Below are 17,220 nucleotides of genomic sequence, written 5' to 3' on the forward strand. Positions count from 1 at the left end.
AAACATAAGAGTTAGAATTTTAAATTAATTCTGTCCTTGGAATTTTCCAGGCAAGAATACTGGAGTGGGTTTCCATTTCCTTCTCCAGGGGATCTTCCCGAACTGGGGATCAAACCCAGGCCTGTTGCATTGCAGGCAGATTCTTTACTGTCTGAGCTACCAGGGAAGCCCTTAAATTAATAGAATTTAGGATTTAAAATTCCAAGCATATTAGAACTAGAAATTGGATTGTCATTCAAAATTCTGGTATGGGGAGGGAGGAGGGAGGAGGGTTCAGGATGTGGAACACATGTATACCTGTGGCAGATTCACTTTGATACATGGCAAAACCAATACAATATTGTAAAGTTAAAAAATAAAATAAAAACCATAACTCTCCAAGGAAGAAAATCCAAAACTCCAGACAAGGACTATAGAAAAAAATATGACAATGCCAGAGACAGAAATCTTAACCATGAAAATAGAAATACTATCAGAATCTTGGGAGGGAAGACCTAAATCTCTCTAAATTTCATGACTAATTCAGTGGATTTACAGAAATAAAATCATGTATTGCTTCCCCTAATTGAAAAAAAATGTTTCTGAATTTTATGATGAAAAAATAAACTGGAAGGCAGAAGTGAGGAGCAGAAGTCAGCCTCCTCCAGGCTCTACTGGATCCTTCCTAATACATTCACTTTTCTCCTTTCCCTCCTCCATTAAATTAGCAAACCCTCAGGGACTGAGAGACTGTGGACCAGTTTGGCTACTTTGCTACATGCATGAAGGTCTCCAGGCTACATCACTATAAATAAGCAGCCTGTGCTTCCCAGACTTCAGTTAGCCAGCTCCAGTCCAATGGGATCAATACCCGTGTGTCTCATCCCCCCAGAGTTGTTGTCTGCACCAGAGGCCCACACCTGAGTCTGTCTTGCTGCCTGTCCTGAGGACAAAGCCTCAGCCCTCATCCAACAGCAGGTAGGGGCTGCTGCTGCTGCTGCTAAGTCGTTTCAGTCGTGTCTGACTCTGTGCGACCCCAGACACGGCAGCCCACTAGGCTCCCCCATCCCTGGGATTCTCCAGGCAAGAACACTGGAGTGGGTTGCCATTTCCTTCTCCAATGTATGAAAGTGAAAAGTGAAAGTGAAGTCGCTCAGTCATGTCCAACTCTTCGTGACCCCATGGACTGCAGCCCACCAGGCTCCTCCATCCATGGGATTTTCCAGGCAAGAGTACTGGAGTGGGGTGCCATTGCCTTCTCCGGCAGGTAGGGGAGGAGCAGCCAATCTACATCCCTCAGTCCTGGTCCAGCAGAGACACAGCCCAGCCCAGAGAGTGCCAAGTGCAGTGGGAGACACTGAGGGCAGGAGGAATTGGAGGAGCCTTGTTTGCTCACCATCAAAACAGTGGGACAGTTGGAATAGTTGGCAGGAGGCCACTAAAAAGTACAGATTCAGCTCAAAGCCTGAGGTTTATGTTATTGTTAGTGGTGGGGATCCCAGAACACTTAAGTTTTTGCTTTCCTTCCACACTGGTTCTATCTTCCTTGAGCATCATTTCTACCTGATTAGGAAACAGGTCCCTCTAAAGTGTCCCCCTGAGTTATCCAGATGTTCTTGAAGGTGACAGTGATGAAATGATGACAGTAACCACAGTATTATGAAGATTTATGTAGGAATTCACATACCAGAGGCTGAAGTGATTTTTCAATGTAGTTTGTTATTTTATTTGCATTGAAAGTGTGAATGTGAAAGTTTTAGTCTCTATGTCATGTCCGACTCTTTTCAACCCTATGGACTGTAGTCCACCAAGGCTCCTCTGTCAGTGGAATTCCCCAGGCAAGAATACTGGAGAAGCCATTCCCTTCTCCAGGGAATCTTCCCAACCCAGGAATCAAACCCTAGTGTCCCACATTGCAGGCAGATTCTTTACTCTTTGAACCAAAGGGAAGCCCTTTATCTGAATTACTATCCCCCACAAAAAGAGAGCAACATTCATTATTATCACTTTACACCTGAATTAATTATTATTACTTTACACCTGAGGGTGGAAATTTTAGTTTTAATGTAATTTTGGTCAGGCCCTGTGGTATAGAAGGGGATAAAGTCAGATTCGAATGCAGACAGTGAAACTCCATTTCAAGGCACCTTGACAGTATTCTGTCCTGCCAATCCAACTGACATTCAGGGAGCTGAATTTAGGAGAAACAGAAACTCACTATAAGGAAGAATTGGCATGAAAAGCTCTTAAGCTGGCATAAGGAGGCTAAAATAGTGTTTAGGACCTGATTAGGTCTTGATTTTTTTGACTGTTCATAAAAGGTAGGATCTGATGAGAAATCAACCCTTCACAAATACTTAGGATTAGAGGCATATTTAAGAAGTTTTACCTAGCCACTACAAACAAACACAGCAAAACATAAACTCACCCTCCAACCTTTCTCTGACAGTGTATGACATTGATAAAGAAAACATTCTCTATGTCTTTGAAGGAGGCCTTCCCTGATGGCTCATGGTAAAGAATCTGCCTGCAATGCAGTAGACACAGGTTTGATCCCTGGGTCAGGAAGATCCCCTGGAGAAGGGAATGGCAACCCACTCCAGTATTCTTGCCTGGAGATTTTCAAGGACAGAGGAGCCTGGCAGGCTACAGTCCATGGGGTCACAAAGAGTTGGACATGACTGAACAACTAACACACTTTAGAGAAATTTCTGCATAGGTCTTCCATCCATTTTTTGATTGAGTTGTTTATTTTTTCTGATATTGAGTTTCATAAGCTGTATATTTTGGAGATTGATACCTTGTCCATTGCTTCATTTGCAAATATTTTCTCCCATCCTGAGGTTTGTCTTTTCATCTCACTTATGGTTGTCTAAAGAGATGGGAATACCAGACCACCTGATCTGCCTCTTGAGAAATTTGTACGTGGGTCAGGAAGCAACAATTAGAACTGAACATGGAAGAACAGACTGGATCCAAATAGGAAAAGGAGTACATCAAGCTGTATGTATATTGTCACCCTGCTTATTTAACTTATATGCAGAGTACATCATGAGAAATGCTGAGCTGGAGGAAGCACAAGCTGGAATCAAGATTGCTGGGAGAAATATCAATAACCTCAGATACGCAGATGACACCACCCTTATGGCAGAAAGTGAAGAGGAGAGTGAAAAAGTTGGCTTAAAGCTCAACATTCAGAAAACGAAGATCATGACATCCAGTCCCATCACTTCATGGGAAATAGATGGGGAAACAGTGAAAACAGTGTCAGACTTCATTTTTGGGGGGTTCCAAAATCACTGCAGATGGTGACTGCAGCCATGAAATTAAAAGACGCTTACTCCTTGGAAGAAAAGTTATGACCAACCTAGATAGCATATTGAAAAGCAGAGACATTACTTTGCCAACAAAGGTCTGTCTAGTCAAGGCTATGGTGTTTCCAGTGGTCATGTATGGATGTGAGAGTTGGACTGTGAAGAAAGTTGAGTGCCGAAGAATTGATGCTTTTGAACTGTGGTGCTGGAGAAGACTCTTGAGAGTCCCTTGGACTGCAAGGAGATCCAACCAGTCCATTCTGAAAGAGATCAGCCCTGGGATTTTTTTGGAAGGACTGATGCTAAAGCTGAAACTCCAGTACTTTGGCCACTTCATGCGAAGAGTTGACTCATTGGAAAAGACTCTGATGCTGGGAGGGATTGGGGGCAGGAGGAGAAGGGGACGACAGAAGATGAGATGGCTGGATGGCATCACTGACTCGATGGACATGAGTCTGAGTGAACTCCGGGAGTTGGTGATGGACAGGGAGGCCTGGCGTGCTGTGATTCATGGGGTCACAAAGAGTCAGACATGACTGAGTGACTGAACTGACTGACTGACTGACTTGCTGTGCAAAATCTTTTAATTTTAATTAGGTCCCATTTGTATGTTTGCTTTTATTTTCATTATCCTAGGAGGTAGGTCTGGAGAAGCCAATGGCACCCGACTCCAGTACTCTTGCCTGGAAAATCCCATGGACGAAGGAGCCTGGTGGGCTGCAGTCCATGGGGTCACCAAAAGTTGGACACGACTGAGCGACTTCACTTTCACTTTTCACTTTCATGCATTGGAGAAGGAAATGGCAACCCTCTCCAGTGTTCTTGCCTGGAGAATCCCAGGGATGGGGGAGCCTGGTGGGCTGCTGTCTATGGGGTCACACAGAGTCAGACACGACTGAAGTGACTTAGCAGCAGCAGGAGGAGGTAGGTCAAAAAAGATCTTGCTGTGCTCTTTGTCAAGGAGTGTTCTTCTGAAGTTTTCCTCTAAGAATTTTAAATTGCCCAGTCTTATATTTAGGTCTTTAATCTATTTTGAGTTTATTTTTGTGTATGGTGTTAGAGAGTGGTAGGAATGTAGATTGATACAGCTACTATGGAGAACAGTATGGGAGTTCCTTAACAAATTAAAAATAGAGCTACCATATGATCTAGCAATCACAGTCCTGGGCATACACTGAGAAAACCATAAATCAAAAAGACACATGCATCCAAGATTCATTGCAGCACTATTCACAATAACCAGGACATACAAGTAACCTAAACATCCACAAACAGATGAATGGATAAACATGTGGTACATATATGCAATGGAATATTACTCAGCCATAAAAGGAATGACATTGGGTTGTTTGTAGAGACATGGATGGACCTAGAGACAGTCATACAGAGTGAAGTGAGTCAGAAAGATAAAAACAAATGTCTAGAAAAATAATCTATAAAAATAGTACAGATGAACCTATTTTCAGGGCAGGAATAGAAACACAAGATATGGAGAATGGACTGGTGGTCATGGAGCAGGAGAAGGGTGGGATAAATTGGGAGACTAAAATTGACATTTGTGTACTGTATGAAACAGATAGCTAATGGGAAGCTACTGTATAGTACAGACAGCTCAGCTGGGTGCTCTGTGGTGACCTAAGTGGGTGGGAGGGGGAAGCGGGAGTACGTGATTCATTTTGTTGTACCGCAGAAACTAACACAACATTGTAAGGCAACTATACTCCAATTTTTAAAAATTTGCAAATACGATAAACAAGTTCAAATATATATTAAAATTTAATTGTTAATCATTGGTGCATTGTATATTAATACTGTCTTCAAGATCAGCAATGCCAAATGGCTATGTTCTTTCAGCAAAAACATAGTCATCAAAATGTGAAGTTCTAAATGTAAGACCAGAAACTATAAAACTCCTAGAGGGAACATATGCAAAACACTCTCTGACATAAATCACAGCAGGATCCTCTATGACCCACCTCCCAGAATATTGGAAATAAAAGCAAAAATAAACAAATGGGACCTAATTAAAATTAAAAGCTTCTGCACAATAAAGGAAACTATAAGCAAGGTGAAAAGACAGCCTTCAGAATGGGAGAAAATAATAGCAAATGAAGCAACTGACAAAGAATTAATCTCAAAAATATACAAGCAACTCCTGCAATTCAATTCCAGAAAAATAAACGACCCAATTATGACCCAGAACTGCCATACAACCCAGCAATCCCACTGCTGGGCATACACACTGAGGAAACCAGAATTGAAAGAGACACGTGTACTCCAATGTTCATCGCAGCACTGTTTATAATAGCCAGGACATGGAAGCAACCTAGATGCCCATCAGCAGATGAATGGATAAGAAAGCTGTGGTACATATACACAATGGAGTATTACTCAGCCATTAAAAAGAATACATTTGAATCAGTTCTAATGAGGTGGATGAAACTGGAGCCTATTATACAGAGTGAAGTAAGCCAGAAAGAAAAACACCAATAGTGTATAGTAACGCATATATATGGAATTTAGAAAGACAGTAATGATAACCCTGTATGCAAGAAAGCAAAAGAGACACAGATGTATAGAACAGTCTTTTGGACTCTGTGGGAGAGGGAGAGGGTAGGATGATTCGGGAGAATGGCATTGAAACATGTATAATATGACATAAGAAACAAATCGCCAGTCCAGGTTCGATGCAGGATACAGGATGCTTGGGGCTGGTGCACTGAGATGACCCAGAGGGATGGTATGCGGAGGGAGGTGGGAGGGGAGTTCAGGATGGGGAGCACATGTAGACCCGCGGCGGATTCATGTTGATGTATGGCAAAACCAATACTGCCAAGGTCCAGCCCCGGCTGATCCAGGGTATTCGAAGGGGAGACGGCGTCGGCGACCTATTCAAATGGTAATTAGAGATATAAAGAGTAATAGAATGAGGATAGCTCAGTAGGAAAATTCAGTGGAGAAAAGAGGCTGAGTAGCTTGGTTTACGCGGAAAATCAATATAACCCGTGACACCAGGTTAGTTCTGACCACGGAGGCCGCAGGCGCCCTCTCGAATAGCGGAAGGTGCCCAACCTTAGACACCTTCTCGAGTGGGTCTTAGAAGCCCAGGCAAATAAATGGTCGCAGAGGATATTCGCGCTCCAGATGGAGACTTCAGCCGAAAGTTAAAGGGAAGAATGACATGGGGAGACCAAGCGTTGGTGAGCAAGGCCCATAGCTTTATTTTTAACAGGGGTTTATATACCCTAAGTTACACATAGAGGATAATAGGGGATGCAAAGCCAGCAGTCTTTGATCCTTATCAAAAACCAGGGTTTCTTTCCTGCAAATTTATCGTCTACAAATGGTTTAGGTGATTTACATCATCTTCTGGCCAGAAGGCCTATTAACATTTTATGACTCTTGACAAGGACTTATCAACAAAGACTTATTTTCTCTAAGAGTAATTATTTTAAGGTTTGGCACCATCTTCCGAAGATAAAATTGCATTCCTATAGGGTGGATGTGTAATGGGTTTACAACAAAGGAAAGAATTTATTACCTTAAGGGTCTAAAGTTACTAACACCAAGGCCACTACTTATTTTTTCTACATACCAACTATATTAATTAATACACATTCAAGGATACAATTCAGGGGATGTGAAAACTTGGCAACAAGCATTGGCTCATCAATGAAATCCTTTACTAGTTTATTCTGACAGTTTCTAACTCTCTGAGAAGCTCTAAGCTATTTGAATATCTTAAGCTTCCCGAGGCTGAGAGACTGTAAACAATCGTATGCATAGCTGTAGGAGTCCGGGTAAACTTGTCAGGCGAGTTAGAGAGCCATCTGAGGGGTTTGGATTTAAACACTCCTAATTGCCCAGGAACTTTATTAATTGGAGCTGTAAGTTAACTCTTTGACAGAGAGAGTGAGATGGTGGTGGGGGACAGTCCCCAGTAAAGTCAGAGGTGAGAGCACAAAGCAATAAAGTAGGCAGACTCTGGTTTTTTGGGGGAAGATGCTTGAGAATATCCAGGGGGACTCCTGAGGCTCGATCCCGCCTTTGCGTATGCCGAGCCTCCTTCCTCATGACCTTTGTCACGAGTGGAATGCCTCACCGGCTCCCGGCACAATACAATATTGTAAAGTAAATAATAATAATAATTAATAAATGATAAGTGGCTTAAAAAATGAAATAAACCAGAGAATCAGTAATAAAGGTGCAAAAAAAAAAAAAAAGTTATTTCAAAAGAAAAAAAAAATGGGCCAGAGAACTAAACAGACATTTCTCCAAGGAAGATATACAGATGGCTAACAAACACATGAAAAGATGCTCAACATCACTCATTATCAGAGAAATGCAAATCAAAACCACAATGAGGTACCATTTCACACCAGTCAGAATGGCTGCTATCCAAAAGTCTACAAGCAATAAATGCTGGAGAGGGTGTGGAGAAGAGGGAACCCTCTTACACTGTTGGTGGGAATGCAAACTAGTACAGCCACTATGGAGAACAGAGTGGAGATTCCTTATAAAACTGGAAATAGAACTGCCATACAACCCAGCAATCCCACTAATGGGCATACACACCAAGGAAACCAGAAATGAAAGAGACAAGTGAACCCCAATGTTCATCGCAGCACTGTTTATAATAGCCAGGACATGGAAGCAACCTAGATGTACATCAGCAGGTGAATGGATAAGAAAGCTGTGGTACATACACACAATGTAGTATTACTCAGCCATTAAAAAGAATACATTTGAATCAGTTCTAATGAGGTGGATGAAACTGGAGTCTATTATACAGAGTGAAGTAAGCCAGAAAGAAAAACACCAATACAGTATGCCGCTGCTGCTAAGTCACTTCAGTCGTGTCCAACTCTGTGCGACCCCATAGACGGCAGCCCACCAGGCTCCCCTGTCCCTGGGATTCTCCAGGCAAGAACACTGGAGTGGGTTGCCATTTCCTTCTCCAAAGCATGAAAGTGAAAAGTGAAAGTGAAGTCACTCAGATGTGTCTGACTCCTAGCGACCCCATGGACTGCAGCCCACCAGGCCCCTCCATCCATAGGATTTTCCAGGCAAGAGTATAGAGTATATTAATGCATATATATGGAATTTAGAAAAATGGTAACGATAACCCTGTATGCGAGACAGCAAAAGAGACACAGACGTATAGAACAGTCTTTTGGACTCTGTGGGAGAGGGAGAGGGTGGGATGATTTGAGAGAGTGGCATTTAAACATATGTATTATCATATGCAAAATGAATCGATGCTTGAGGCTGGTGCACTGGGATGACCCAGAGGGGATGGGATGGAGAGGGAGGTGGGAGGGGGGTTCAGGATGGGGAACACATGTACACCCATGGTGGATTCATGTCAATGTATGGCAAAACCAATACAATATTGTAAAGTAATTAGCCCCCAATTAAAATAAATACATTTATATTTTTAAAAAAAATGTGAAGTTCACCAAGATCAAGTGTTTATCAGTTACATCTGAAGAGACTGACCAAACCACCCACACATTTGAGTGAGTTTCTATCTCCATGAAAGATGTATTTTATAAAACAAAAAAACAATGAAAACCCCTTAAAGTTAACTAGCAAACACGAATACTATCTGACTGTGAACATTTGATTTTAATTTAGAATCCAGTGAGTAAAGTTTTATCTCTTTAGGACTACATTGCAAGTCAATGAACTTTCTTGTACTGCACTTTGATAAGATACAGTATATTTGAGTGCTTTTTAGTGTCCTCTAAGTATATTTTTATTTAATCAGAAGAATATTTTTTCATTTTTATTTTCCCATTAAAACTAGGGAGCAGATATATTATTGGGTTCATAGATTTGTTATCTGAAAATTTCCTTACCTCACTAACATTGTTTGGCCCCATGCCTTTAAAAACAGTGCTAAAGAAACTAACGATGACTTCCCTGGCGGCCCAGTGGTAAAAGAATCTGCCTGCCAATGCAGGAGATGTGGGTTTGATCCCTGGATCAGTAAGACCCCTAGAAGAAGAAATTGGCAAACCACTCCAGTATTCTTGCCTGGGAAATCCCATGGACAGAGGAGCCTGGCAGGCTACAGTCCATGGAATCGCAGAAGAGTTGAACAGAACTTAGCAACTAAATAACAACTGTGGACTTCCCTGGTGGCTCAGACGGTAAAGCGTCTGTCTACAACGCGGGAGACCTGGGTTCCATCCCTGGGTCGGGAAGATCCGCTGGAGAAGGAAATGGCAATCCACTCCAGTACTATTGCCTGGAAAATCCCATGGACAGAGGAGCCTTGTAGGCTACAGTCCATGGGGTTACAGAGTTGGACACGACTGAGCAACTTCACTTTCACTTTCAGAAGTTCTTTAAATATTCTGGTATGTTTGCAGCAACAGGGATGGACCTAGAGAGTGTCATACTGAGTGAAATAAGTCAGAGAAGGAGAAACATCATATGACATCCGTTATATGTGGGATCTAAAGAGAAATGATACAAATGAACTTACTTACAAAATACAAAGAGACAGACTTAGAAAACAAACTATGGTTGCCTGGGGTCGGGGTGGGAGGTGTAGGGAAGGGATAGTTAGGGAATTTCTGAAGGTCATGTACACACAGCCATATTCAAAATGGATAATCAACAAGGACCTATTATATAGCTCATGGAACTATACTCAATGTTATGTGGCAGCCTGGATGGGAGGGGAGAATGGATACATGTATATGTATGGCTGAGTACCTTTGCTGTTCACCTGAAAACTACCACAGCATTGTTAATCGGGTATACCCCAATACAAAATAAAAGGTTTAAAGTTTGGGGAAAAAAATCCTGGGTATGAGACCATGGTTTTTTTAGTTAGGTTGTGGTAGGCAGAATGTTTCCCTTGCTAAAGATTTCCTGCACTAATCCCCAGGACTGATGTGTATGTCACAGTACGTGGGGACAGGAACTTGGCAGATGTGCTTAAACTAAAAATCTTGAGATGGAGAAATGACCCTGTGGTATCCAGGTGGGTCCATTGAATCACATGAGTCCTTCAGAGCAGAGAGGCTTTCCTGGCCACAACCAGAGGGAGATGGACCATGGAAGTAGGGTTGGAGGGGTGTGCCCTTGCTGCTTTGAAGAAGGAGCATCCAGAAGCTGGAAACAAATTCCTCCTTGGAAACTTGAGAAGGAATCAGCACTGCTGACAACCTGCTTCTAGCCCAGTCATACCTATGCCAGACTTCTAGCCTGTAGAACTATGTGATAACACATTTCCCTTGTGTTTGAAGTCCCTAGGTTGTTGGTAATGAGTTGAGGCAGCAGTAGAAAACTAGTAATCAATGTGTTACCAAGGGGTTCTGTCCCTCTGTGATTTTCCTTTCATTTCCTACAGAGTCTTTTGATAAACAGAAGCTCTGGATTGAAAAAAAGAAGAAGAAGAAAAAGAAACTGGTGAATACTCTGGGCATCAAAAAAGATGTCCTCACAATTGAGAAATATTGCTGAAGGTGCTGGAGTGTGTGGTCTTCAAGAGTGAAAACTATTTGTGAATTATTAAATACAAAGTTTGGACACTTATCTGGGTGCCTCCACAATTGTTTATTCAACGCCCTCTACTTTTTTCTAAAGATACCCCATCAACATGGAACCTCAGAACCTAACAGGTCTCTCAGAATTCCTCCTTCTGGGCCTTTCAGATGGTCCAGACCTGCAGCCCTTCCTGTCCAAAGAGTATATCCTGGTATATCCAGGTATATCCTGGTCACCATGTTTGGGAACCTGCTCATCATTCTGGCTGTCATCTCTGACCCCTACGTTCACATCCTCATGTATTCCTTCCTTTCCAATTTGCCCTTGGCTGACACCAGTTTCAATACCACCACTGTCCCCAGGATGTTAGCGAATCTCCAGACACACAGCAAATCCATCCCCTAGGCAGGGTGTCTAGCTCAGGGGAACTTTTTCTCTCTTTTTGCATGTTTGCAGAGTCTCCTTCAGATGGTGATTTCCTATGACCGTTACGCCTCAGTGACGTACACTGTGGTCACCCCTATGCTGAACCCTTTTATCTATAGCCTGAGAAACAAGGGCATTAAGTGTGCCCTCTGGAGGATTATCAGCAGAATAGTCTAATCTCAGTGCTAGTGTCTTTTTTTTTTTTTTTTTTGGTCTTTTTTGGTTCATAAGACTGGAAAAGGCAGAAAAATCAAATATGTGATACAGGAAACCAGATGCGGTGATAATGTCATGTATATGTATCTATCTAGCTCTTGACTTTCTCTTTACACAATTTGTCCTTGAGAGAGTCAATTTCTAGGCAGGTTGATAAGAAGTCTGGGGGTCCCCAAGGAGAGAGGGTTCTGGAATTCTCAAGGAGGAGGAAAGGACAAACTTTTTTTTCCCTCTACATTCCTTAGTCTTAGTCAATTACAACTCAGTTTAAACTCTGTACTAGGGATTATAAAACAACAATGTAGCCTGATTTTATACTTTAATAAAACTCTATTACACAAAAGCTCTGAGCGATCAAGCCTCGTCTCTGGCCCCGGATTGAATTCTTCTCCTCCAAATGGCAAGAATCCCAGTCTTTCATGGTTCAGCAACAACATTTCATCCTCTTGGAATAGCTTTAACAGAATTGGGAAATATTTTGGACTTTCCACTTGAGTCATAATTCTTCTTGGATTTTGCATAGCATATGAGTATACCATGCTCACGTTCCTATGTATTATCCAGGGTACATAAAGACAATGTATTGATCACAGACAGTCTTGTTTCTATCACTGCAAAATAATCATAGCTCTCTCTTTCCTGTTATTGATTATTTCTACACTTTGCCTATAATTTTCCCCATTATTTAATAAGAGTATCTAAACACTACCTAAAGAACCAGACATTTAGTATATTTTTGTTTCTTAATGATTGTGGCCAGATTTTTTAACATGTAGGATGAATAAGATCCTGCTCAAATTTTGAAATTCAAGTGGTACACTATTAATATTGGTTTTTCAAATGGAACTTCTCTAGGAAAAGTGTGACAAATGCTCCTTCAGGAATAGAATAGAGAGTACCTACCAGAGCAAAGTTGATCCCCAATGTTTCTGATAATTCCTCTTCCTAGTCCATCAACTTTCTCCCCAATCATATTAAATAGTCAGACAGAAAGGGACAAATATTAAATGATTCCATGTTTATTATATACCAAATGAAGTCTAATTCATACTAGTGGAGGGCAGAATCATGCATAGAGAAGATATGAGAGTAGGAATGGGTAGTTAGTGTTTAATACAAACAGTTTCAGTTGGGGGAAGATGAAAAATTCCTGGAGATGGTTGATGGTGATGGTTGCAAAACAATATGAAGGCACTTAATGCCACTGAACTGCACACCTAAAAATGGTTAAGATGGTCTACTGACAGATGAATCAATGAAGATGTGGTATACATACATGATAGAATATCAGAGCCATTAAAAAGAAAGAAAGAAATTCCATTTGCAGCAACATGGATGGATCTAGAGATTATCATTCTAAGCCAAGTAAGTCTGAAAGAGAAAGACAAATATGATACTACTTATATGTGGAATCTGAACTACAACACACATGAACATATCTAGGAGACAGAAGCAGACACACCAACATAGAGAATAGACTTGTGTTTGCCAAGGGGAGAAGAGGTGAAGGGAAAGATTAGGAGTTTGTGATTAACAGATGCAAACTATTATATAGAGATGGATACACAACAGGTCCTGCTGTATAGCACAAGGAAATATATTCAATATCCTGTGATAAACCACAATGGAAAAGAATATATACATATATACAAATGAGTCACTTTGCTATACAGCAGAAATTAAACACAGCTAAGTAAAACATCTATACTTCAATAAAATGTTTAGAAGGTGATTAAGACTAAATTTTATATTATTTTACCATAATAAAAGAAAATCTCCTATCAGGGATGAGAAACATACTGCTCCAAAGTTGGGTGTTAGCGCTCAGCAATCTACTTCTAGAGGGATCTGCCGCTAGGCAGGCAGCCCACATCCAATTACTATGTGATGTGGAGGTGGACGCATTTATCTTCTTTGCCCCAACTCCAGGATGATCCAAGGGATCATCCTAACTCCAAAGCTCTCTGGAGGTTTTCAGAGGCCTTTGAGGGGCTTCAACTTGGCTTGTTTTTTTCTACTGCCTTTCCTCACTGCAAAGAGTTTGCTAAACCACAAAGCCTGAGGAAACAGTCCTCACAAGCCTGTCCTCATTTCAGATACCAGCACAAGTTCAGGAGTTCCCAGGGCTAGCCTCACTTCAGGTAGCCCACCAGGCTCCTCTGCCCATGGGATTTCCCAGGCAAGAATATTGGAGTGGGTTGCCATTTCCTCCTCCAGGGGATCTTCCCGACCCAGAGATCAAACTTGTGTCTCCTGCATTGGCAGGCAAATTCTTTACCACTGAGTCACCTGGGAACTGTAGACCTGGGGTGCTGAATGACTGTGGCTTATTCGAACATTGATGGAAGGACTCTATGGTGAGCATAGTTGCTCCTCTAGAGCAACTAGAGGATTTTCTGACTATATGGCCAGAAGCAGCATGGTGGGATCTGCAAAAATACCCTGAAGCAGTGCAAATCCTTCCATGTTCCAGTTCTTCTACAGGAAAATTCTCTAGAAAAGATCAAGTTTTAATGGATTGGAGATGAGGCTGGAAAACAAAGGAATATCTATGTAGTCTTATCTTCCTCCAAGTTAATGGTCCTGATAGAGGGTAAGGTCTGTGTGGTGGGTAGCTTCAAAGATGTTCCCAGTGAAACCAGCCACCTGTGTTCACGCTCTTGTACATACCTGTCTCTTTGAGTGAACTGGAAACAGTGACTTGCTTCCAATGAAAAGAATTTGGAAAACTATTGGGCTGTCCCTTCAAACCTTAATGTGTAGAAAGACTCAGCTTTTATCTTGCCAACACTCTCTGACCATCTCACCACCTTGCTCTGGTGAGATGGAAGCCAGTTGGCATATTGTCAGAGGTCCATTTGGTAAGAAGCTAAGAGAATTCTCTGGACCTCAAAGAACTGAATCCCATCAACAGACTTGTAAGTGAGGGAAATCAGATACTTCTCCAGGCAAGCCTTGTAAGTACTGTAGCCCTAACACATTTTGAATGTAGATATCTCTAAGGCCTCTTGAAGAGTTTAAGCAAAGTAGCAAGTAACCAGATAAATATGTCAAATAAAGACTTGTGCAATGTGAAAACGTACTCCAACTGAGCAGTAAAATTAGAGCAAAATTTTTAAATTAATTACAATTAGAAATTTTAAATTCCACCTAAATTAGAACTTGAATTTGAACTGTCATTCAAAATAGCAAAACCCATACATCTCCAAGGCATAAAATCTAAAACTTCAAAGCAAGACTACATAAAAAGTAGGAAGTTTTCAGAGACAGAAATCTTAACTAAAGAATTAGAAATACTGTCGGAATCCTGTTATGGAAGGCCTAAATCTCTCTAGTTTATATGATGAACTCAATAAATATGCAGATATGAAAGTCACATATTCCCTTCTCTTATTAAATAGAATGTGCCTGAATTTCATGAGGAGGTAAACAACCTGGAAGTCAGAGTGAGGAGACGAGATCAGCCTCTGAGAAGAGGCCAGGTCTAGGTCCTTCCTAAAACAGCCACTTTCTCCTCTTCCTCCTCCATTAAATTAGCAAATCCTCAGAGACTGGGAAACCATGGACCAAGTTGGCTAATAATCTGCTATGTACATTAAGGTCTCAAAGCTGCACCACAATAAATAATCAGCCTGTGTTTCCCAGACCTTTAGTTAGCCAGCTCCAGTCCAGTGGGTTCCATAGCTGTGTGTCCCATCGCCCCAGAGTTGTTGTCCACACCAGGAGACCCACACCTGAGTCTGCCTTGCTGCCAGTCCTGAGGACAAAGCCTCAGCCCTCATCCAACAAACAGTGGAAAACGGCAGCCAATCTGTATCACTCAGTCCTGCCCCAGCAGAGACGCAGCACAACCCAGTGAGTGCCAAGTGCAGCGGGAGACACTGAATGCAGGAGGCATTGGGGGAGCCTTGTTTTCTCATCATCAAAGCAGTGGGACAGTTGGACTAGCCAGTGGGAGGGCACCAAAATATATAGATTCCGTTCAAGACTTTGATGTTGTTGATGTTGTTGTTCCCGGTGGGGATCTTAGAACTCTTATTTAAGTGCTTATTTTCCTCCCTTCTTTCTTCCTTGGGCGTCTTTTCTACCTGAACAAGAAACAGGAACCTCTAACCTATACCCTAAGTACCCCAGATGATCATGAAGGGGATGTTCATGAAAATGAACAGTAACCACAAAATTATAAACTTTTACCTAGGGATTCCACATGCCAGGAGCTGAGTTAAGATTTCATATAGCTTGTTTCCTTTTATCTGCATTATCACCTCCCAAATATGCTTTAGCATCATTTTACAGTTAAGGATAGGAACACAGGACTTTAATGCAATTTTTTACTAGGCTCTGGGGTAGAAAAGGATTAAATTCAGATTTGAATGTAGACAATGAAATTCCATTCATAGGGCATCTAGACAGTGTTCTTTTCTGCTAACTCAACCTGTATTCAGAGAGCTGAATTTAGGAGAAATGCCATCCTCTAAAAGGGAGAATTGGCTTGAAAGTTCTGAAATTGTCATAAAAGGCCAACTTTGGGTTTCAGACGTGGCCTCGGTCCTAAATTTCTCAAGTATTCATAAGAGGAGTGTATTTGATGAGAAATCAATCTTTCACAAATGTTTAGGTTTTGCGACATCTTTAAGAAGTTTTATCAACCCACTACAAAGATAGCAAAAAGCAATCCTTTCATCCTAGGCAGAGATGTCCTGCTCACTGGGCTCTTCCCTTTGGGGGTTCATGGTAGACACAGTGGAAAGCAGCGGTGGTACCTGATGCATCAACTACAGGAAAGAAGGTTGAGTTGATGGTGGGAATCCCACAAAGATTCCATGTAAAATGATTCAAGACAGTTCTCTCTCTTGAGCCAGCTCTTGGATTTTGTTTCTGTATCCACTTGCTCCTTCATTCTTGTAATTTATATCCTCTTGATCTCTAAGGGAGTACAGAGTGAGGGTGTTGAACTTTATTCTTGGGCAAGAAACAAGAAATAGTTTAAAGGTATACCTTAGAATGTTTGGAAGACACCTCTGATCCCCTACTTAAACTCTCTGAAGTGTAGGCAAACAGTGGAGAAGTTCAGTGCACAGGCCTCAGAGACTCACAGTCAATTTTGAGTTGTATCTGCTGTATGTATTTAAATGACACTGAGAAAGATCTTAATATCTTTGAGCCTGAATGTTGTCACCCAAATTGATATCAGTCAATAGAACTGTGGTGCATAAGAATTAAACAGAATGAGTGTTAAGCATGTGACTAAATGTGTGATGGATGCATTATAGCAATACCAGAGTAAACCAGGTATCTTTATCTTCAGCAGCAGCAGCATCAAGGTTAAGTGACATATGCTGTGATCAGAAGTTTTTTTCCCCTAAATCCTGAGAGAACATTTTTTTACAATTTATTTATTTATTTATGGCTACACTGGGTCTTCGTGGCTGCATGTGCTTTCTTTCATTGCAGCGAGTAGGGGCTACTCTCTGCGGTACATGGGCTTCTCATTGTGATGACTTCTCTCATTGCAGAACAGGTGCTCTAGGGTGCGTGGGCTTCTGGAGTTGTGGCTTATGGTCTTAATTACCCCAAGGCATGTGGGAGCTTCCTGGACCAGGGATTGAACCTGTGTCCCTGCATTGGTAGGCAGATTCTTAACCACCAGACCTCCAGGGAAGTCTGAACATTTTATTTTTGTTCTTCTGCAGGTAGAGTTAGAGTGCCTGGTGGGACACATCTGAGCTTCCTTCATTTCTTGAATTCTCAGAGCCTCTCCTTGCTTGGCACAGAACAAGAT

The sequence above is a fragment of the Bos mutus genome, chromosome 7, assembly GCF_027580195.1.
Source record: "Bos mutus isolate GX-2022 chromosome 7, NWIPB_WYAK_1.1, whole genome shotgun sequence".
Classification (NCBI taxonomy): domain Eukaryota; kingdom Metazoa; phylum Chordata; class Mammalia; order Artiodactyla; family Bovidae; genus Bos; species Bos mutus.